Source organism: Ochotona curzoniae, unplaced genomic scaffold (assembly GCF_017591425.1).
Source record: "Ochotona curzoniae isolate NIBS_2020 unplaced genomic scaffold, NIBS_Ocur_1.0 scaffold_1037, whole genome shotgun sequence".
Taxonomy (NCBI): Eukaryota; Metazoa; Chordata; class Mammalia; order Lagomorpha; family Ochotonidae; genus Ochotona; species Ochotona curzoniae.
This window is the reverse complement of record NW_024467083.1, coordinates 34,418,693-34,426,147: the sequence shown is the minus strand read 5'-3', so window position 1 is coordinate 34,426,147 and position 7,455 is coordinate 34,418,693.

Here is a 7,455-nt window from a genome sequence, read left to right as displayed (position 1 = left end):
AAGAGCTCCTGGCTCCTGTCTTTGGATCGGCACAGCACTAGCAGTTGCCGTCACTTGGGGAGTGAATCATCTCTCTGTCTCTCCTCTTCTCTATATAGCTCTGGCTTTGCAATAAAAATAAATAGATTTTAAAAACCTGAAACATATATCCCACCCACCTTCCCCCATACCAGACCCTCCAGACCCTCCTCCTAACTGGAGACCCACATGGATGTGCATCCCTGTAAACAATATTAAAAAGAGAATATAAATAAATAAATAACATTGGGGTCAGTACAGCAAGCTAAGCCTCCACCTGTGGCATCGGCATCCCATATGGGCATTTGAGTCCTGACTGCTCTCCTTTTGATCCAGCTCCTTGTTAGTGTGTTTGAGAAAGCAGTGGAAGACGGCCCAAGTGCTTCAGTCCTTGCCATCCACGTGAGAGATCTGGAAGATATTCCAGACTCCTGACTTTTCAGCCATTTGGGTGTCGCGCCCACGTTCCTATCGACCCGCAATAAGAGGCAGATGCGAGTGAAGTCTTCCGCGGTAGTCTTTATTGTGCACACCAAGATGATGAAGAGGAAGGCCCCGACCCAGCTCGTGCTCTCGCTCTTATCGGGGATGGCTCCGCCCAAGTTGCGGCTTATTGGTGAGCCTCTAGACCACGCGCCAATCCTGCAGTTCGGATAGGGCAAGAGGCCTGTGCACGCGCTGATCACACCGCTGTTCACGCGTCAGCCCTCAGCGCATGCGCAAGCGCCTGTGCAATACTCTCCAATGTACGTGACAGGAGCTACTCCTGCTGACGTGTTTATTTCCGCCAGGCGCCATCTTTAGGCCACCGCGTGTGGCAATCAACATCACCGCGTGTGGCAATCAACATTTGGGGAGTTCACCAGTAGAAAGAAGATTCTTTCTGTTTCTCTTCCTCTCTTAAAACAAATAATTAAAAAATAATAATAATAATAAACAATAATAATAATAAAGGCCACTAAGACAGAAACCTAAATAGGCTTACTTGTATAAGGAGCCTACTGGTACATACATTGCTCCACAACTTGTTTTTCTCATGGATGCGATGTCTGGGATGTTCTCCGACCCTGGACCCAGATCTACTCAGGGCTTTGCATGGCTGTGTGGCATTCTAGAGTACAGATGTTCTATAACAAAGCACAGATTATTTTCTAACCTGTTTCTGCTCTTCAAAGCAAAGTTTAGCGAGAAGCCCACTGTGTGAAAACAGTGAAAGAGGCCACAGGCAGCAGGCTCAGAGCTCTGCCCAGTCCGGTGCCTCTCCTCGGAAAAAGAGACTCCTTAAGAAAAAGTGTTTGGAGTCGATGCCATGACTCAATGGCTAAGTCCTCACCATGTATGCACCAGGATCCCAATGGGCTCTAGTTCATGCCCTAGTTGCTCCACTCGACCCAAAGCCTTGGGTTCCTGCACTCGTATAGGAGACCAAGAAGAAGCCCCTGGCTCCTGGCTTCAAATCAGCTCAGCTCTGGCTGTTGTTGCCATTTGAGGAGTGAATCAGCAGGTGGAAGATCTTCCTCTCTGTCTCTCTTTCTGTAGATCTGTCTTTCCAATAAAAATAAATAACCCTTAAAAAATTAAAAAGCGCTTGTGTGGGGTTTTTTTTGGTTTGTTTGTTTATTCCAATTTTACTTATCATCACTTTATCTGAGTGACAGAGAGACTTCTATCCCCTGGTTTACCCCCAAATACCCACAACCCTGGAGGCTGAGCTAGGCTGAAACCAGAAGCCAGGAATTCAGTCAAGGTATTTTAAGTGGGTGACAAGTTACTGGGGCCATCATCTGCTGCCTTCCAGAGGGTGCATCAGGCAGCTGGCATCAGAGCAGAGCCCTGAGCACTCCAATACGGAATGGAGGCACCCCTGGTGGCATCCTAGCCACCAGGACCAAGGTCTGCTCTTGGGAGAGACGCTTGAAGGAGCTCCTTGCTTTCAACAGTCCCACCAAGGTCAAATCTATTGGTCCCATTTCTTCAGTGACTTTCCTGTCAGCCTTGGAAGTTAGTGGAGGCTCTAAGAGGACCTGCACAGGTGACCACAGTGGCTCTGTGTCCAATATTTGAGGAAATTGAATTCCAGAAGAGGTGCCAAGAACCAGGAGGCAGACAGAGGAGGTCGCTTGCTCCTAGTACAAGCACAGCAGCCCTCAGGCTGCTGAGGGCTCTTTCATTTTTGAAGATTTCTTCACTTATTTGAAAGGCAGGCTGACAGAGTGGGACACAGAGAGACGGAGATCCTCCAATCAGCTGCCTCACTCCCCACATGGTCAATGTGGCTGGGGCTGGGCCAAGCCAAAGCCAGGAGTTCTATCTGGCTCTCCCACATGGGTATCAGAGGTGCAAGCACTTGGGCCATCTTCTGCTGCTTTTCCAGGTTGGGTGAGCAGAGAGCTGGATTTGAAGCACAGCAGCTGGCACATAAGGGATGCTGGCGCTGCAGGCGGTGGTTTAGCCCATGCATCGTGACACTGGTCCCACACCCCCAACTCCTAAGTGTCCCTGTGGTTGGTAGGCCCAGGGTGGAATGAGCTCCTCTGCACTTCCAGAGCATCTCCGGGGTAAAGTCCACAGTTACGGAAGCAGGCAAGGGTAAGTGACTCTCAACCAGTCCCTAACTGACTGCTTCTTGTTTCTCCAGCCTTCTAGAACAGTTGCAAATACGAAAACCTGCAGGCAGGCAACATCTTTTCCCCTCTCATAGACCAGAGCCTCCCATTTGCACCTCCAGCTTCTCAACACCTCTCTTGCTCCTTAGCTTCCTCTCACACAGAGGACAATGCCAGCAATGCCACCACTGCCATCAGTGCCAGCTCCCCAGTGCTTCTGGTGGACATCATGGGGGATCCTAGGAGTAACGGGAGGCTTAGGACTGCAGATTTAATTCCTACCTTCCCAGGGTCTGGGTCCTCTTATGTTTATTTATTTATTTGTTTATTTATTTTTATTGGAAAGGCAGATCTCCTGAGAGAAGCAGAGACACAGAGAAAGATCTTCTATCTGCTGGTTCACTCCCCAGATGGCAGCAATGGCTGGAGTTGAGCTGATTTGAAGCTAGCAACCAGGAACTTCATTCAGTCTCCCACTTGGGTGGCAGGAGCCAAATACTTGGGCTAACTTCCACTGGATTTCCCAGGCCATTTACAGGAAGCTGGATCACAAGTGGAGCAGCAAGGACTCACGCTCACCAGTGCCCATATGGGATCATGAAGGTCAGTTTCTCATATTTCTACGCTAAACATCTGGCTTAGAGAAGGGAAGGGAAGGAAACAGGAATTCGGAGGTTTGCTCTCTTCTGATTACTACAGGGGGGAGAGAGAGAGAGAGAGAGGCTTTCTGCTGTTGTAGAATGTACTACAAACCTCTTCCAGGTGGTAGGCTTCCTGGAGCTGTATCCACAAGGTTGTACTCTCCTTGAATCTGTCCTTGATTTCCTGTGTTCTTGTGTCTCCTGCAGCAGATGGAAGGCAAGTGTATCCATTGCTGCAAGGTAACAAGGCACATTGTACATGATCACCATGCTTCACTGTAGTCTTTGTAGCACTTAAAAAAAAATAAGTTGTTTATTTACTTAAAAAGCAGAGTTAGAAGGGCCAACTCGTGATGGTTCAATTGACTAATCCTCTGCGTACCAGCGTTGGCATCCCATATGGAATGCCAGTTCATTTTGGGAGTGAACCAGCAGATAGAAGATCTTTCCCTTTGTTTCTTCTTCTTCTTCTTTTTAATTGCAAAGTCAGATATACATAGAGAGAGAAAGGAGCAGAGACAGAGAGAAATATCTTCCATCTGATGATTCACTCCCCAGTGACCGCAACAGCCGGTGCTGTGCCAATCCAAAGCCAGGAGCCAGGAAACCTCCTCCAGGTCTCCCATGAGGGTGCAGGGCCCCAAGGCTTTGGGCTGTCCTCGACTGCTTTCCCAGGCCACAAGCAGGGAACTGGATGGGAAGCGGGGTTGCCAGGATTAGAACTGGCACCCATATGGGATCCTGGCATGTTCAAGATGAGGACTTTAGCTGCAAGGCCCTAAAATAAATCTTTAAAAAAGAGAGAGCGATAGAGGAGAGTGTTCTTCCACCTGCTGTTTTACTCTATAGGTGGTCATAGTGGTCAGGGCTGGCCAGGCAGAAGCTAAAAGCCAAGTTCCTGGATCTCTCACATGAGTGGCAGGAGCCCAAGACTTGGACCAACTCCCGTTGTTTTTCCACAGCCATCAGCAGGGAGCTGGATAGAAAGTGGAGCACCAGTATGTGAACCAGTGCCTGTATAGGATGCTGGTATTGCAAGCATAGTGCCTGCACCTGTTATAGCACTTTCTGACCATCACTCTCTCACACCATCTCTGAGGAAGCTGATGCCCATAGAGGGTCAGTCATTGACCTCTGGTCACACAGCTGACAATGACAGAGTCCAGACTGGCTTCCAGTCTTATCACCTAGCTTTCTCGGTGTCTGAACAATTCAGGGGTCCCTGTGTGACCATCCTGGACCTGACACCACTGACTTCACCAGTGTGCTCTCCTCAGTATGCTCTAGCATCGCCCCTCCACATGGAGTACCCAGTGTCCCTGGGTTCTAGTGCTCTGCAGGGGTGGCATCAGAGCTTTTCTTCCTTGATCCCTGGCTGGGCACACACAGTCCTGGGTTGGAATGGCACAGCTGCTTCTTGCTGTGTGAATGTGAATATGCTCCTTACCCTCTCTAAGTCATGGTTTCACCATCTATAAAATGAAGATGTTGGGGTGACCGACACTGTGGCATATAGTACATGAAACCTTTGTCTGCGATGCTGACATCCAATATAGGTGTCGGGTCAAGTCCCAGCTGCTCCACTTCTGATGCGGCTCCCTGCTAATATACTTGGGAAAGCAGTGGAAGATGACTCAAGTGCTTGGGCTCCTTGTCACCCACATGAAAGACCTGGATGGAGTTTCAGGCTCCTGGTTTCTGCCTAAGCCCATCCCTGAGGAATTTTCTGTTTTCTCCATCACCTTGCCTTTCAAATAAGTATATCTTTAAGATAGAGAATACAGATCATGAAGTATAGTGGAGGTCTCCAGCAATGGCTGGACAGGTGAGCCCCACATGCTCTCACAGCACCTCTTGAGAGCATGGGACGCCCCCAGGGCCCCTGTGCCTGGCAGGCCGTAGCACCTTGGCACCCTTCTGCCTCTTGCCCCTTGCCCTGAAGCCCTGTGTTCCTGCAGACTGAACAAACCCTGGTCTGCTTCTGCAAGATGGGTCCTGTTCATTTCTAAACCTGCCCCGCCCAAGAGTGATTCCCTGAGTGACCCCCAGGTCAGCACTCCCCCCGCCTCAATGCACGCACACACACATTTGAGAGGAAGACTATACACTTTTTCTAGCTGCCCTCCATGACTGTCACAGGCAGGAGGAGAGAGGCAGGCCTCATGCTTTGCCCACCCAGCTCCTTTGCTGTCTTCCTATTCCCCTGGCACCACAGTGCCAGGCCCTCCTCCCATGCCCTCCAGGTACATAGCCTCTTGTTGCTTAGCAACATGGCCTCATCCCCATCCCTCAGCAGCCTCCCCCTTCTAGCTCTTTTAGCAGCCACAGCAGGGAGAGCTGGGCCAGACCTGGTGGGAGCTGTGATTGCTGATGCCAGGGAATGTAAGGGCACAAGCCGCGGGATGGACCCCACAGTGAAAGCTGGCCTCCTTGCTAACACTCAGACCCGCCTTGACCCTGGCTTAGTCCTGCCATGTTCCTCTTCCCCACAGCTTGTTCCCCTGCCACCCAGGGCATCTTCCCCATCTTGGGTGTGCTCCTGTGTCCACCCCTGGGTCCAGGCCTCTGGGGCTGCTCTTGTGGTCAGCTCCACATTTTGGGGCACTTTTGCTGTCCTTGACCCTTTGTTCGACCTGTAACTTGGGGATGTGTCTGGGATCTCTGTGGCTTCCCACCTCTCCTGTGCCTCCTGCTCAGACTGTGTAACTGCCAGTCCCCCCTTCACTAACATGAGTCCCTTGACCAACCACATCCCAGGCCAGTTACTATGACAACTCCATGTTGCCAGAGTAACCGTAAACACAAGCCCTTGGTAGCTTTTTTTTTTTCTTTAGATTTATTTCTTTTCATTGGAAAGTCAGATTTACAGACAGAAGGAGAGGCAGAGAAAGATCTTCCACATGCTGGTACGCTCCCCAAATGGCCACAACAGCCAGAGCTGAGCTGAGCTGAAGCCAGGAACCAGGAGTTTCTTCTGGGTCTCCCATACAGGTGCAGGGACCTCACGTATTGGATCATCCTCTATTGCTTTCTCAGGCTACAAGCAGGGAGCAGGATGGGAAGTAGAGCAACTGGGACATGAACCAGCAGTCCTCAAGTGGCCAAAACAGCTAGAACTGAGCTGATCCACTGATTCCCACATGGGTGCAGGGTCCCAAGGCTTTGGGTTATGTTCTATTGCTTTCCCAGGCCACAAGCAGGGAGCTGGTTGGGAAGTGGAGCAGCTGGGACATGAACCAGCACCTGTATGGGATACTGTATGGGATGCAAGGTAAGGATTTAGCCACTAGGCTACAACACAAGGTCCATCTAATACTCATTTTCTAAGGAAGAATTGTCATGTAGGACCCATTACAGAACATAGTGAGGAGCCTTGCTTTTCTCATTCAGCTATCCTGGGCTCCCACTGACACATGACAGGGAAACCAGCAGACAGAGAACTCATGGCTGGGCATCATGGCTAGGACACCTGCATCCCACAGTGGAGAGTCTGGGGTCCAATTCCAGCTTTGCTCCTGACCAGCTTCCTGCTAAGGCACACTCAGGGAAGCAGCAGATGCTGGTCCCACACCTGGGAGCCTTGGAGTGAGTTTCCAGCTTCCTGGCATCTGGGAACCAGCAGATGTGGCATCTGTTTCTCCAATAAATACAAGGAACAAAGAGAAGAGGAAAAAAAACCAAAAACTAGACTCAAAAGAGACTACAAGTGTTTCTTGCAGCGTTACCTGAATCCTATCACCTATAATCACTTACCTCACCTGTTCCCAAGGGCCTCTGGAGGGCCTCAGCCACCGCCGCCCCGGCCCTGCTTGCCACCCCCATCCCTCCTTGCTGCCAGTGAGTTCCTGCCAAAAATATCCAGCTCGCTTGTTTTGGGGTCTACCACCTGCCTTGTCTTCTGCCATGCTGCCTGCCATGAATGCCAATCCTTGGGCCAAATTATTTAGTCAGGCAATCCTTGCAGAGCAAAGGGCCTAGGGGCAGAGGCCAGGTCCCAGCTGGCTGACAGGGGTGCAGGGACACTGGAGCGTGGCAGTGGCAGTGGGACAGGCTTCTGGAGGCAGGTCTGGCCTCTGGCGCCCAGCTGAGGTGGCAGGCAAAGCCACAGAAAGCACTTCCAAGCAGGCGGCTGGACCACATGACCTCACCCAGACCCTGTGGCCCCTGCTGTGATTGCAACCTGGCTAGGC